Below are 17,069 nucleotides of genomic sequence, written 5' to 3'. Positions count from 1 at the left end.
CATTTTGTTCATGTACTCTTTTCCCGATTTCATTATATTCTCTCTGTGTGTTTTCTTGTAGCTCAAAAACAGCTATTTTTAATTCTTTATCAAATAAATCACCAATGTCCAGGTCTTTTATGTCATTACTGGAAGATAATTGTGATCCTTTGCTGGTGTCATGTTACCTTTATTTACCATGCTCCTTGAAGTCTTGTATTGCCATCCTCACATATGAAGTAGTTGTCACCTTCTCCAGTGTTTATGACTGTCTTTGTGAGAGAAATACCTTCCATCTGCTCTGCTAATGATGGAGAATTTTTCTTAGACCTTCTATGGATATGTCTGCTCCATACTTCTTGCTCCCTCCATTGTAGCATATTGAGCATATATGCTTTCTTTTAATTTTATTTTTTTAATTTTTAATTTTAATTAAAAAATTTTTTTCTTTTAATTTTGTGACATATCAGGCTGAGTGCTGACATCTCCCCTTTGCTTTCTCAAGGGTGGTGGTAATTCTGAAGTTTGTGGTCTCTCCCTAAATCTTATCAGCTTTCACTTGCCACACTCAGGGATGCACACAGTGAATTGACCACACGATTTAGTGGCCACAGGGTGGGGGATTGCGTACACAGGGCTTGTGGAGTGCTAGAGGTGCCTGTATTTCATAAGGGGTGATCAGCAAGTTAGGTTTCATCAGTGTTTCATAGTCAGACTTCTTAATGAAGTCTTCAATGTAGTAGGATCTGTTCCCTTTTAATGTTCTCTGAGAGTTCTATCTGCTGCTCTGCTAGCTTCTTCCTTCTTTCTTCATGCAGTCATCAAATTAATGACTCTGCTCTGATTGCAGTAAGAGAGAAATAAGCCTCTTTTGCAGCATTCCACACAGCTGGAGAAGCTGAACATATACTCACATGGTTTCACATTCCCCCATGGGAGAAATCACAAGCTGAGAAAGTCTCTCTTGGCACTAAACCAGGCTGACTTAGGAGAGAAGTGGCACAGGTAAAGTCAAACTGTTCCTTTCAACTTCTCCAGTGCATCCAAACTCATTTTTTTTCCTCCAGCAGTGTGCAGGAACTTCTCTACATAGCTCCTGCACTCATGGACTTCTATGAAAGCTCCCTTTCCATGTGTGGTTGTCTAAGACAGTGTTTTCCAAGGGCCTATAAAACTATGACTGGTGCCAGTTCATGGGCCCCTGCGGGGTCTACAACCAGGACCAAGGTCTGTATGCCTATTACCCAACACACAGATGGGTAGATATCCTCTCAGTTCCCTTGGCGTATGGTGTTGGATCCCAGAGCTCCCACAGAAGCACTTGACTGTGGGTGGATGCCAGATTGTTATAGAGGGAGGATACGGGCAAGGGACATTTTATTAAGCCATTTTGCTGATGTCACTCTTTCCAGCACCATTTTCTGAAAAAACAAACAAACAAAAATCTATCCTTTCCCCATTGAGTTGCTTTAGCATCTTTGTTGGAAATTAATCATAAATGTAAGATATTATTTCTGAACTTTCCAATTTTATTCCATTGAACTATATGTCTGCCTTTATGCCAGTAATAATGTTTGATTACTGTAGGTTTATAAAAACCTTTTAAAATGAGTAATATAAATCCTCCAACTTTTTCTTCTTTTAAAATATTGTTTTGCCAATTTTAGATCTTTTATTCTCTATATTTTTACTCAGATTGCCATTTTCTCTAAAAAAAAAAAAAGACTACTTAAATTTTGGTATCAGGGTAATGGTGGCCTAGTAGAATGAATTTGGGAGTGTTACCTCCTCTTCAATGTTTGGAATAATTTGAGAGGATAGATCTTAGTTCTTCTTTATAAGATAGGTAGAATTCCCCTGTGAAGCCACCCAGTCCTGGACTTTGTTTGCTGGGCATTTTAAAATTACAAGTTCAATTTCACTTCTAGTAATCAGTCTGTTTTAGCATTCTTTGGCATTGCCTTTCTTTGGGATTGGAATGAAAACTGACCTTTTCCAGTCCTGTGGCCACTGCTGAGTGTTCCAAATTTGCTGGCATATTGAGTGCAGCACTTTCACAGCATCATCTTTCAGATTTGAAATAGCTCAACTGGAATTCCATCTCCTCCACTAGCTTTATTCGTAGTGATGCTTCCTAAGGCCCACTTGACTTCACATTTCAGGATGTCTGGCTCTAGGTGAGTGATCCCACCATCGTGATTATCTGGGTCATGAAGATCTTTTTTGTATACTTCTTCTGTGTATTCTTGTCACCTCTTGTTAATATCTTCTGCTTCTGTTAGGTCCATACCATTTCTGTCCTTTATTGAGCCCATCTTTGCATGAAATATTCCCTTGGTCTCTCTAATTTTCTTGAAGAGATCTCTAGTCTTTCCCATTCTATTGCTTTCCTCTATTTCTTTGCATTGATTGGTGAGGAAGGCTTTCTTATCTCTCCTTGCTATTCTTTGGAACTCTGCATTCATATGGGTATATCTTTCCTTTTCTCCTTTGCTTTTCACTTCCCTTCTTTTCACAGCTATTTGTAAGGCCTCCTCAGACAGCCATTTTGCTTTTTGGCATTACTTTTTCTTGGGGATGGTCTTGATTCCTGTCTCCTGTAAAATGTCACGAACCTCCATCCATAGTTCATCAGGCACTCTGTCTATTAGATCTAGTCCCTTAAATCTATTTCTTACTTCCACTTTATAGTCACAAGGGATTTGATTTCGGTCATACCTGAATGTTCTAGTGGTTTTCTCCACTTTCTTCAATTTCAGTCTGAATTTGACAATAAGGAGTTCATGATCTGAGCAACAGTCAGCTCCCGGTCTTGTTTTTGCTGACCGTATAGAGCTTCTCCATCTTTGGCTGAAAAGAATATGATCAATCTGATTTTGGTGTCGACCATCTGGTGATGTCCATGTGTAGAGTCTTCTCTTGTGTTGTTGGAAGAGGGTGTTTGCTATGACCACTGCGTTTTCTTGGCAGAACTCTATTAGCCTTTGCCCTGCTTCATTCTGTACTCCAAGGCCAAATTTGCCTGTTATTCCAGGTGTTTCTTGACTTCCTACTTTTGCATTCCAGTCCCATATCATGAAAAGGACATCTTTTTTGGGTGTTAGTTCTAAAAGGTCTTGTAGGTCTTCATAGAACCATTCAACTTCAGCTTCTTAAGTGTTAACTGGTTGGGGCATAGACTTGGATTACCATGATATTGAATAGTTTGCCTTGGAAACGAATAGAGATCACTCTGTCGTTTTTGAGATTGCATCCAAGTACTGCATTTTGGACTCTTTTGTTGACTATGATGGCTACTCCATTTCTTCTAAGGGAATCTTGCCCACAGTAGTGGATATAATGGTCATCTGAGTTACATTCACCCATTCCAGTCCATTTTAGTTCATTGATTCCTAGAATGTCAATGTTCACTCTTGTCATCTCCTGTTTAACCACTTCCAATTTGCCTTGATTCATGGACCTAACATTCCAGGTTCCTATGCAATATTGCTTTTTACAGCATTGAACCCTGCTTCCATCACCAGTGCCATTCACAACTGGGTGTTGTTTTTGCTTTGGCTCCATCCCTTCATTCTTTGTGGAGTTATTTCTCCACTGGTCTCCAGTAGCATATTGGGCACCTACCGATCTGGGGAGTTCATCTTTCAGTGTCCTATCTTTTTGCTTTTTCGTACTGTTCATGGGATTCTCAAGGCAAGTATACTGAAGTGGTTTGCTATTCCCTTCTCCAGTGGACCACATTGTATCAGACCTCTCCATCATGACCCATCCATCTTGGGTGGCCCTACATGGCATGGCTTAGTTTCATTGAGTTAGACAAAGCTGTGGTCCATGTGATCAGATTGGCTAGTTGTCTGTGATTGTAGTTTCTGTAATTGCACTCATCTCACGTGCTAGTAAAGTAATGCTCAAAAATCTCCAAGCCAGGCTTCAGCAATATGTGAACCATTAACTTCCAGATGTTCAAGCTGGTTTTAGAAAAGGCAGAGGAACCAGAGATCAAATTGCCAAAATCTGCTGGGTCATCGAAAAAGCAAGAGAGTTCCAGAAAAACATCTATTTCTGCTTTATTGACTATGCCAAAGCCTTTGACTGTGTGGATCACAATAAGCTGTGGAAAATTCTGAAAGAGATGGGAATACTAGACCACCTGACCTGCCTCTTGAGAAACCTGTATGCGGTCAGGAAGCAACAGTTAAAACTGGACATGGAACAACAGACTGGTTCCAAATAGGAAAAGGAGTACATCAAGGCTGTATATTGTCACCCTGTTTATTTAACTTATATGCAGAGTACATCATGAGAAATGCTGGGCTGGAAGAAGCACAAGCTGGAATCAAGATTGCCGGGAGAAATATCAATAACCTCAGATATGCAGATGACACCACCCTTATGGCAGAAAGTGAAGAGGAACTAAAAAGCCTCTTGATGAAAGTGAAAGAGCAGAGTGAAAAAGTTGGCTTAAAGCTCAACATTCAGAAAACGAAGATCATGGCATCCGGACCCATAACTTCATGGCAGATAGATGGGGAAACAGTGGCTGAATTTATTTTTCTGGGCTCCAAAATCACTGCAGATGGTAATTGCAGCCATGAAATTAAAAGACGCTTGCTCCTTGGAAGGAAAGTTATGACCAACCTAGACAGCATATTAAAAAGCAGAGACATTACTTTGCTAACAAAGGTCTGTCTAGTCAAGGCTATGGTTTTTCCTGTGGTCATGTATGGATGTGAGAGTTGGACTATAAAGAAAGCTGAGCACCGAAGAGTTGATGCTTTTGAACTGTGGTGTTGGAGAAGACTCTTGAGAGTCCCTTGGACTGCAAGGAGATGCAACCAGTCCATCCTAAAGGAGATCAGTCCTGGGTGTTCATTGGAAGGACTGATGCTAAAGCTGAAACTCCAATACTCTGGCCACCTGATGCAAAGAGCTGACTCATTTGAAAAGACCCTGATGCTGGGAAAGAATGAGGGCAGGAGGAGAAGGGGACAACAGAGGATGAGATGGTTGGATGGCATCAGCGACTCGATGGACATGGGTTTGGGTGGACTCCAGGAGTTGGTGATGGCCAGGGAGGCCTGGCATGCTGCAGTTCATGGGGTCGCAGAGAGTTGGACATGACTGAGTGACTGAACTGAACTGAACTGATACACTACTATTGAGCCCATTCAGTGAATTTTTGGTTCTGTTATTGTATTTTTCAGTTCTGTAACTTCTATTTGTCTCTTTCATATACTTGTGCTTTTGTATTTTGGTGCTGGAAAAGACCCTTGAGAGTCCACTGGACAGAAAGATCAAAGCAGTCAATCCTAAAGGAAATCAACCCTGACTATTCATTAGAAGGACTGTTGCTGAAGTTGAAGTTTTAATACTTTGGCCACCTGATGCAAAGAGCTCACTCATTGGAAAAGACCCTGATGCTGGGAAAAATTGAAGGCAGGAGGAGAAGGGGAGGACAGAGGATGAGATGGCTGGATGACATCACCAGCTCAATGGACATGAGTTTGAACAAACTGCAGGAGATAGTGAAGGACAGAGAAGCCTGGCAGGCTGCAGTCCATGGGGTCTCAAAGAGTCGGACATGACTGTGCAACGGAACAACAACATATACTTGTACTTTGCTTAGATTTTTTGTTTCCTTTTTTTAAAACAATTTGCAATTTAATTAATTTTATTGACTGTAACTTTCTGTTAGTTTCAGATGTATAACAAAATATGATATTTGATTATATTGAGATATGATCACCACAATTAAGTCTAGTTAACATTCATCACCTCATATATTTACATATTTTTCTTGTATTGAGAGCTTTTAAGATTTACTCTCTTAGCAGCTTTCAAATATATAGTACATTATCAGTAACTGTAGTCATCATGCTATGAATTATATATCCTCAGGACTTATATCTGGAAGTTTGTACTTTTTGATTCCCTTCCTATCCTTCTTCCCCCACTTCTGGTGACCACCAAACTGTTTTCCTATTCTCTATTTTTATGAGTTTATTGTTTTGTTATGGGTTCCACATATAAGTGATATCATATGGTGTTTGTTGTTGTGAGACTTACTTCACTTAGTACAATAATCTCTAGGTCCATCTGTATTGCTGCTAATGACAGTATTTCATTCTTTTTTCCATTGTATGTATGTGCCAAATCTTCTTTTTCCATTCCTCTGTTGATGGATGCTTAGGTTGTTTTAATATTTTGGCCATTTTAAATAACACTGCAATAACATGGGAATGCAGGTATATTTTCAAGTTAGTGTTTTTTTCCTTTTGGCTAAATAACCAGAAGTAGAATTGCTGGATCATATGTTAGCTCCATTTTTAATTTCTAAAGTGTTTCTGTAGTGTTTAGTGGTCGCACAAATTTACATTCCTACCAACAGTGTACTAATATTCTCTTTTCTCCACATCCTCACCAACACTTGTTATTTCTTGTCTTTTTGATAATAGCCATTCTACCAGGTGTGAGATGGTATCTCATCTTAGTGTGGTTTTGACTTGCATTTTCCTTGTGATTAGTGGTGTTGAGCATCTTTTCATGCACCTATCGGCCATCTGTATACCTTCTTTGGAAAAATGTCTATTCATATATTCTGCCTGCTTTTTAATAAGATTGCTTGTCTCTTTGCTATTGAGTTGTGTGAGTTCTTCATATATTTTGGATATTAATTCCTTATTAGATATATGATTTGCAAGTATTTTCTCCCATTCAGTAGGTTACCTGTAATTACTTTTGAAGCAGTTTTATAGTGACTACTTTAAAATCTTTATGAAATAGTTCCAACATCTAGTTCATTTCATTATTTGATGTCATTTGATTTTTTTTTCTTTTTAAATATAATTTTAGTTATTTGTTTATTTTGGCTGTGCAGGGTCTTCATTCCTGCGTGGGCTCTTCTGTGGTTGCAGAGAGCAGGTGCTACTCTCTAGTTGTGGTGCACGGGTTTCTCACTGTGGTTGTTTCTTTTGTTGTGGAACATGGGTTCTAGGACAAATGGGCTTCAGTAGTTGTGGCACATGGGCTCAGAAGTTACAGCTCCTGGGTTCTAGAGCACAGACTCAACAGTTGTGGCACATGGGCATAGTTGCTCTGTGACATGTGGGATCTTCCTAGATCAGGGATCGAACCCGTGTCTCCTGCATTGGCAGGCAGATTCTTTACCACTGAGCCACCAGGAAAGCTTGATTGTCTTTTCTTATTCAAGTTTTTATGTTTTGATTATTGGTGTAGTGAGTGTTGTTCAATTATTTTCTGAACACTTATAACATTGAAAGACTCTTCATCCTTTTTTCATATCTTCCATTTTATCAGGCAGCCACCCTGTTAGATTTAGAATAGGTTCTGGTCTACTATTGTGGACTGTAGTTCCAATGACAATTTAGTTTCCTGAGATTTTGCAATTCTATTTTGATCTGCTTTATTCTTTTGATTCTGCTTGAGCTTCTGTTGGTATTACATGCAGGGAAAGAAGGTACTTCCTTCATCTGCCAATGTAGTTAAAGTGAGTCAGGGGAAATCCAGACTCATAGCATTTCTCCTGAATTGTTCTCCAGCCACTCACTGCCAGGGCCTTCCCACTCTATCTCTGATAGTGCAGCCAGGGATGGGGTGCCCTTTGCCATTTTGTGGAAGGCCAGAGCCATGGGTCTAGATGGAAGGTCAGGAGATCCTGGCCGTGTTCACCTCCTGCCACTGAGTATAGACCCAGGAGGCACATGGCCTGGGCTGCCTTCAAGCCATTGGATGGAAGGCCAGGACCCACTGGACCTAGGTTGCTGGCTGCCGGTGAGTGTAAGATCAGGAAACATTGATGTTTGGCTGCATTCTCCATTTCAGTAGAGAACGGGAAACACTAGGTCAACTGGCATTACCATTGTAGGTGGAAGGGCTCATCTGTTGCCTCTTGATATGGAGTGTGTTGGTTTTCCCTAGTTCTGCTATTATGCTTAGGGTAGATCAGATTCTGCAGTTGCTGTTGGCATGCTTCTGTGAAGCATGCAGACAGATGGTCTTCTCTCTCCCAGCTCAGCTGGTGAAGCTACCATAGGCAGATGAGCCAACTGCTGCTACTGGTATGAGTCTCCCTGCTAAGCTTTCCTTTCCCTGATCTTTGTTTGGAGAGATAAAGCTTTGTTTTTCCTTTTCCTTTCTTTCTTTTTTTTTTTTTTTAGGAGACTTTTTTTTGTTTGTACCTGTTGGCAGTTTGGGAGTTGCAGCCTACTCGGGCACACAGTCTGTGGTATGAGTGATATAAAGAAAACCCAGGGAGTCCTCTGTGTTGTCATTCTTTAAGTCCTGAGTTCCCTATTCAGTCCATCTTTTTCTATCTTTTAGAGTCTCTTGAATTGTTTCCAGGATCTTTATACTTAGAAAGGAGGATTGGGGAAACTGAGCCCATGCCATTGTCCCAGAAACAGAATATAATGACTAATTTTGACATACTACAATCTAAATATCATTGTTTTCTACTTTCTTGGCTCCAGTCTGGAAAGGTTTTCCTTTTTAGGCAAAATAAACTCTCAGTCCCAAAGGGAAATTATTCCTAGAATGCAAGTGGATATCAGTGGTAAGTCATAAAAGTATCTAAAAATATTTTAGTTATGGCTGACTCATGTCAATGTATGGCAAAAACCACTACAATATTGTAAAGTAATTAGCCTCCAATTAAAATTAAAAAATAATTCTTCAGGGTCTGCTCTATTGTAGCAAAAAAAGGAAAACCAAAATCCAACTAGTTCTCTTAAGTATTATGCTGGAGCTAGTTCATTTTTATTAAAACACCTGCAGTTCCAGGACACGATTAAGTCAGGAAACATGAAATGATTGCATCCCAATTGCATTGAGAACATTTAGCACCCAGTTTCTGAATGCCATTGCCTAATGAAAGGAATCACAGCTCCTTGAACAAATCATTGATTCCAGCAAAGGCATATGGAAAGTCTAACATTAATGTAGAACAGAAAATAAAGGAGTGCTCAAAAAAATTATGTGGGATGGTCAAAAGAGCACAGGAGCCAACTTGAATCAGGCTAATACTGCCTAAACCTGCACAATTGGAGAGTTAGAATAAATAATGATTTGGAAGATTCTCTAGGATAAATCATATATTGGGCCACAAAGCAAGCTTTAACAAACAAGATTGAAATCATATCTGCAATCCAAAATGATATGAAACTAGAAACAGGAAGAAAACTTAAAAATCCATAAATACCTGGAAACTAAACAGTATACTGCTGAACAACCAATGTATCAAGGAAAAAATGAAAAGACAAATTACAAGTATGTTGAAACGAATGAAAATGAAACTACAACATACCAAAGCATGATGGATGTGGCAAAAGCAGTTTTAAGAGGGGCATTCATAGCAATAAATGCCTACATAAGAAAAAATGTAGAGATATCAAATAAACAGTGTAACTTTATACCTTGAGGAATTAGAAAATGAAGAATACAGTAAGTCTAAAGTAGAAGGAAGGAAATAAGGAGTAGAACAGAAATAAATGAAATAGAGACTAGAACGATGATAGAAAAAAATGAAAATAAGAGTGAGTTATTTTGAAAGAAACAAAATTGAGAAAATAGAGGGTTCATATAAACAAAACTATAAATGAAAGAGGAGACATTACAATCAGCACTACAAGAGTTACAAAGGATCATGTGTGCTCAGTCACTTAGTTGTGTCTGACTCTTTGTGACCCCATGGACTGCAGCCCGACAGGCATCCCATCCATGGAATTTTCCAGGCAAGAATACTGGAGTTGGTTGCCATTTCTTCCTCCAGGGGATCTTCCCAACCCAGGGGTCGAACCCACGTCTCCTGTGTCTTCTGCATTGGCAGGCAGATTCTTTACCACTGAGCCACCAGGGAAGGATCATAAGAGGCTATATGAACAATTGTGTACAAAAAAATTGGATAATCTAGAAGACATAAATAAATTCTTAGAAACACACAAATTACCAGGACTGGATCGTGAAGATATAGAAAATCTGAACCAATAATAACTAAGGATTCTGAAGCAATAATAAGAACTTTTCCCCCAAATAAAAACACTGGACCAGATGGTTTCACTGGTGAATTCCTTGTGGCTCAGCTGGTAAAGAATCTGGCTGCAATGAGGGAGACCTGGGTTTGATCCCTGGGTTGGAAAGATCCCCTGGAGAAGGGAAAGGCTACCCTACCCACTCCAGTAATCTTGCTGGGAAAATTCCATGTACTGTATAGTCCATGGGGTCGCAAAAAGACAGACACAACAGAGCAGCTTTCACTTTCACCAAACATTTAAAGACTAATTAATGCCAACCCTACTAAATTCTTCCAAAAAGTTGAAGAGGAGAGAACGTTCTCAAGCTTATTTTGTGAGGCCAGCTTTACCTTGATACCAAAGCCAGATAAGGATACTACATGAAAAGAAAACAACAGATCAATATCCCCTGATGAATATACTAAATGATGCAAAATACAAGAGTACATTGTACAATGCAGGGGTATTTTATAATAACTAAAAATGGAGTATTTGTGTGTGTGCTCAATCGTGTCCAACTCTTTGTGACCCCATGGACTGTAGCCCACCAGGCTCCTCTGTCCATGGAATTTTGCAGGCAAAAATACTGGAGTGGGTTGCCATTTTCTATTCCAGGGCATCTTCCCGACCCAGGGCTCAAACCCATATCTCCGGTATTGGCAGGTGGATTCTTTACCACTGTGCCACCTGGGAAGCTCAATAAAATGGAGTATAGCCTTTTAAAATTGTGACAACATAGTTATGTTGTACACCTATAATTTATATAATATTGTACATCAGCTACATGTCAATAAAAATAAAGTTGTTAAGTGAAAAAAATTCTTAGCAAAATTCTAGAAAACCAAATTCAACAGCACATTAAAAGGATCATATACTATGACCAAGTGGCATTTATCCTTGGGATAGAAGGATGGTTCAACACATGCAAATGAATAAATGTGATGCATGATATTAATAGAATGAAGTATAAAAAACATACAATTCTTTCAACAGATGCAGAAAAAAACATTTGACAAAATTCAACATCCTTTAATGATAAAAACTCAACAAATTTGTTATAGAAGGAAAATGCCTCAATATAATAAAAGCTATATATGACAAGCCCACAGCTAACATCATACTCAGTGGTGAAAAGCTGAACACTTATCCTCTAAAATCAAAAGCAAGACAATGGTACCCACTCTTTCCATTTTTATTCAAAGTAGTACTGGAAGTCCTAGCCAAGGCAATTGGGCAAGAAAAAGAAATAAAAGGTATTCAAATCAGAAAAGAAAAATTCTCTCTTTTTTTTTACAGATGGCATGGTCTGTAACACCAGCAACAACTATTAGAAATAACAAATGAATTCATTAATATTTAAGGATACAAAATCAACCTTACAAAACTCAGTTGCATTTCCACACACTGACAATAATATATCTCAAAGAGAAATAAGGGAAACAATACCACTTATGATCAAAACCAATAAAACACTTAGGAATAAATTTAACCAAGGAGGTAAAAGATCTCTACACTGAAAACTAGAATGCATTGTTATATTCAAGAAACTGAAGAAGGGACAAATAGATGGATATATATCTCACATTAGTGAATCAGGAGAATTAATATTTTTTAAATGTACATACTACCCAAAGCCATCTATAGATGCAGGTTCTACCTGACTTCAGACTATACTACAAAGCTACAGTCATCAAGATAGTATGGTACTGGCACAAAGACAGAAATATAGATCAATGGAACAAAATAGAAAGCCCAGAGATGAATCCATGCACCTATAGACACCTTATCTTTGACAAAGGAGACGAGAATATACAATGGGGAATAGACAAACTCTTTGAAATAGTGGTGCTGTGAAAACTGGTCAACCACTTGTAAAAGAATGAAACTAGAACACTTTCTAACACCTTACACAAAAATAAACTCAAAATGGATTAAAGATCTAAATGTAAGACCAGAAACTATAAAACTTCTAGAAAAAAACATAGGCAGAACACTCTCTGACATAAATCAAAGCAAGATCTTCTATGACCCATCTCCCAGAGTAATGAAAATAAAAGCAAAAATAAACAAATGCAACCTAGTTAAACATAAAAGCTTTTGCACAATGAAGGAAACTATCATTAAGGTGAAAAGGCACCCTCAGAATGGTAGAAAATAATAGCAAATGAAACAATTGACAAAGAATTCATCTCCAAAATATACAAGCAGCTCATGCAGCTCAATACCAGAAAAATAAATGACCCAGTCAAAAAATGGGCCAAAGCATTAAACAGACATTTCTTCAAAGAAGACATACAGATGGCTAATAAACACATGAAAAGATGCTCAACATCACTCATTATCAGAGAAATGCAAATCCAAACCACTATGAGGTACCATTTCACACCAGTCAGAAGGGCTGAGATCCAAAAGTCTACAAGTAATAAATGCTGGAGAGGGTGTGGAGAAAAGGGAACCCTCTTACCCTGTTGGTGGGAATGCAAATTTGTACAGACACTATGGAGATCGGTGTGGAGATTCCTTAAAAAACTGGAAATAGAACTGCCATACAACCCAGCGATCCCACTGCTGGGCATACACGTCAAGAAAACCAGAATTGAAAGAGACACATGTTCCCCAATGTTCGTTGCAGCACTGTTTACAATAGCTAAGACAAGGAAACAACCTAGATGTTCACTGGCAGATGAAAGGATAATAAAGCTGAGGTACATATACACAATGGAATATTACACAACTATTAAAAAGAATGCATTTGAGTCAGTTCTAATGAGGTGGATGAAACTGGAGCTTATTATACAGAGTGAAGTAAGCCAGAAAGAAAAACACCAATACAGTATACTAATGCATATATATGGAATTTAGAAAGATGGTAACGATAACCCTGTATGCGAGACAGCAAAAGAGACACAGATGTAAAAAACAGACTTGGACTCTGTGGGAGAAGGCAAGGGTGGGATGATTTGAGAGAATAGCACTGAAACATTTATATTAACATATGTGAAATAGATGACCAGTGCAAGTTCAATGCATGAAACAGGGCACTCAAAGCTGGTACACTGAGACAACCCAGAGGGATGGGGAGGGAGTGGGGAAGGGGTTCAGTATGGGGGGACACATGTATACCCATGGCTTATTCATGTCAATGTATGGCAAAAACCACCACAATATTGTAAAGTAATTAGCCTCCAATTAAAATAAATAAAATTTTAAAAGTTCCAGGTTCATCTTTCTCAGAAATGCAAAAACAAATCTTAAATTTGCTTAAGACAATAAATGATTCTAAATAACTAAAACAATCTTGAGAAAGAAGAACAAAGATGGAGGCATCACACTTTCTTTTTTTTTTTTTTTTCTTTTTTTTTAAATTTTATTTTATTTTTAAACTTTACATAACTGTATTAGTTTTGCCAAATATCAAAATGAATCCGCCACAGGTATACATGTGTTCCCCATCCTGAACCCTCCTCCCTCCTCCCTCCCCATACCATCCCTCTGGGTCGTCCCAGTGCACCAGCCCCAAGCATCCAGTATCGTGCTTCGAACCTGGACTGGCAACTCATTTCATACATGATATTTTACATGTTTCAATGCCACACTTTCAATTTCAGTTCAGTTCAGTTCAGTTCAGTCGCTCAGTCGTGTCTGACTCTTTGCGACCCCATGAATCGCATCACACCAGGCCTCCCTGTCCACTACCAACTCCTGGAGTTCACCCAGACCCACATCCATCGTGTCAGTGATGTCATCCAGCCATCTCATCTTCTGTCGTCCCCTTCTCCTCCTGTGCCCAATCCCTCCCAGCATCAGAGTCTTTTCAAATGAGTCAACTCTTCGCATGAGGTGGCCAATCTACTGGAGTTTCAGCTTTAGCATCATTCCTTCCAAAGAAATCCCAGGGCTGATCTCCTTCAGAATGGACTGGTTGCATCTCCTTGCAGTCCAAGGGACTCTCAAGAGTCTTCTCCAGCACTGCAGTTCAAAAGCATCAATTCTTCAGGGCTGAGCCTTCTTTAGCGTTCAACCCTCACATCCATACATGACTACTGGAAACACCATACTTTCACTATACAGACTTTTGCCAGAGAAGTGATGTCTCTGCTTTTTAATATGCTGTCTAGGTTTGTCATTGCTTTTCTTCCAAGGAGCAAACGTCTTTTAAATTCATGGCTGGAGTCACCATCTGCAGTGATTTTGGAGCCCCAGAAAATAAAGTCTGTCTCTGTTTCCGTTGTTTCCTCATCTGTTTGCCTTGAAGTAATGGGACCCGATGTCATGATCTTAGTTTTTTGAATGTTGAGTTTTTAGCCAGCTTTTTCACTCTCCTCTTTCACTTTCATCAAGAGGCTCTTCAGTTGCCATTGCTTCCTGCCATAAGGGTGGTGTCATCTGCATATCTGAGATTATGGATATTTTTCCCGGCAATCTTGATTCCAGCTTGTGCTTTATCCAGCCTGGCATTTCACATGATGTACTCTGCATATAAGTTAAATAAGCAGGGTGACAATATACAGCCTTGACGTGCTCCTTTCCCAAATTTGAACCATTTCATTGTTCCATATCTGGTTTTAACTGTTGCTTCTTTACCTGTATACAGATTTCCCAGGAAGCCAGTAATAAGATTGTCTGGTATTCCCACCTCTTTAAGAATTTTGCACAGTTTGTTGTGATCCACACAGTCAAAGGCGTTAATGTAGTCAATGAAGCAGAAATAGATGCTTTCTGGAATTCTCTTGCTTTTTCTATGAGCCAATGGATGATCATAATTTGTTCTCTGGTTCCTCTGCCTTTTCTAAATCCAGCTTGTACATCAGGAAGTTCTCGGTTCATTTTCTGTTGAAGCCTAGCTTGAACAATTTTGAGCATTACCTTACTAGCATGTGAAATGAGTGCAATTTGAACATTTATTGACATTGCCCTTCTTTGGGATTGGAAAGAAAACTGACCTTTTCCAGTCCTGTGGCCATTGCTGAGTTTTCCAAATTGGCTTGCATAATGAGTGCAGCAGTTTAACAGCACTCTCTTTTTGGGTTTTCAATAGCTCAGCTGGAATTCCATCACCTCCACTAGCTTTGTTCATTGTAATGCTTCCTAAGGCCCACTTGACTTCACATTCCAGGTTGTCTGGCTCTAGGTGAGTGATCACACCCTCGAGATTATCCGGATCATCAAGACTTTTTTTTTATACTGCTTTTGTGTATTCTTGCCACTTCTTAGTATCTTCTGCTTCTATTAGGCGTGTACCATTTCTGTCCTTTTATAGTGCCCATCTTTGCATGACATGTTCTCTTCATATCTCTAATTTTCTTGAAAAGATTTCTAGTCTTTCCCATTCTACTGTTTTCCTCTCTTTCTTTGCATAGTTCATTTAGGTTCAATGCATGATACTGGATGCTTGGGGCTGGTGCACTGGGACGACCCAGAGGGATGGAATGGGGAGGGAGGAGGGAGGAGGGTTCAGGATGGGGAACACATGTATACCTGTGGTGGATTCATTTTGATATTTGGCAAATCTAATACAGTTATGTAAAGTTAAAAAATAAAAAAAAATTAAAAAAAAAAAAAAAAAAAAAAATAAAAAAAAAAAGAACAATTAAAAAAAAAAAAAAAAAAAAAGAAGGCCTTCTTATCTCTCCTTGCTATTTTTTTGAACTCTGCATTCAGATGGGTATATCTTTCCTTTTCACCTTTGCCGTTCACTTCTTTTTTTTTCTCAGCTATTTGTAAGGCCTTCTCAGACAACCATTTTGCCATCTTGCATTTCTTTTTCTTTGGGATGGTTTTGATCATCACCTCCTGTACACTGTTATGAACCTCTGTCCATAGTTCTTCAGGCACTTGTCTAACAGATCAATCTGTTGAATCTATTTTTCATTTCCACTGTATAATCATAAGGGATTTGATTTAGGTCGTACTTGAATGGTCTAGTGGTTTTCCCTACTTTCTTCCATTTAAGTCTGAATTTTGTAATAAGGAGTTCATGACCTGAGCCACAGTCAGCCCCCAGCCCTGTTTTTGCTCACTGTATAGAGCTTCCCCATATTCAGCTACAAAGAATATAATCAATCTGATTTTCGTACTAACCATCTGTGTAGAGTCATCTCTTGTGTTGTTGGAAGAGGGAGTTTGCTATGACCAGTGTGTTCTCTTGGCAAAACTGTTACTCTTTGCCCTGCTTCATTTTGTACTCCAAGGTGAAACTCGCCTGTTACTCCAGGTATCTCTTGTCTCCCTACTTTTGCATTCCAGTCCCCCTTGATGTAAAGGACATTTATTTGGTGTTATTTCTAGAAAGTCTTGTAGGTCTTGATAGAACTGTTCAACTGCAGCAAGGCAAAGGCTAACAGAGTTTTGCCAAGAGAATGCACTGGTCATAACAAACACTCTCTTCCAACACACAACAGACAACTCTACACGTGAATATTACCAGGTGGTCAATGCCAAATTCAGACTTAATTTATTTATTTTAATTGAAGGACAGTTACTTTTCAGTGTTGTGGTGGTTTTTGCCATACATCAACAGGAATTAGCCACAGGTACACATGTGTCGCCCCATCCTGAAAACCCCTCCCACCTACCTCCCATCCCTCTGCATTCTCCCCGAACACCGGCTTTGAGTGTCCTGGTTCATGCACCGAACTTGCACTCGTCATCTGTTTTACATATGGTAATATATATGTTTCAGTGCTATTCTCTCATATCATCCCACCCTCACCTTCTCCCATATAGACAAAAAAATCTGTTATTTATATCTGTATCTCTTTTGCCTCCTTGCATATAGGATCATCATTAGTGTCTTTCTGAATTCCATATGTATGTATTAATATACTCTATTAGTGTTTCTCTTTCTGACTTACTTCACTCTGTATAATAGACTCCAGTTTCATTCACCTCATTAGAACTGACTCAAATGCATTCTTTTTTATAGCTGAGTAGTATTCCATTGGGTATATGTACCACAACTTCCTTATCCATTCATCTGCCGATGGACATCTAGGTTGCTTTCTTGTTCTAGCTATTGTAAACAGTGCTGCAATGAAGATCGGCGTACATGTGTTTCTTTCA

Source organism: Bubalus bubalis, chromosome X (genome assembly GCF_019923935.1).
Source record: "Bubalus bubalis isolate 160015118507 breed Murrah chromosome X, NDDB_SH_1, whole genome shotgun sequence".
NCBI classification, from domain to species: domain Eukaryota; kingdom Metazoa; phylum Chordata; class Mammalia; order Artiodactyla; family Bovidae; genus Bubalus; species Bubalus bubalis.
The sequence above is the reverse complement of the archived record's forward strand: the minus strand, read 5'-3'. Positions refer to the sequence as shown.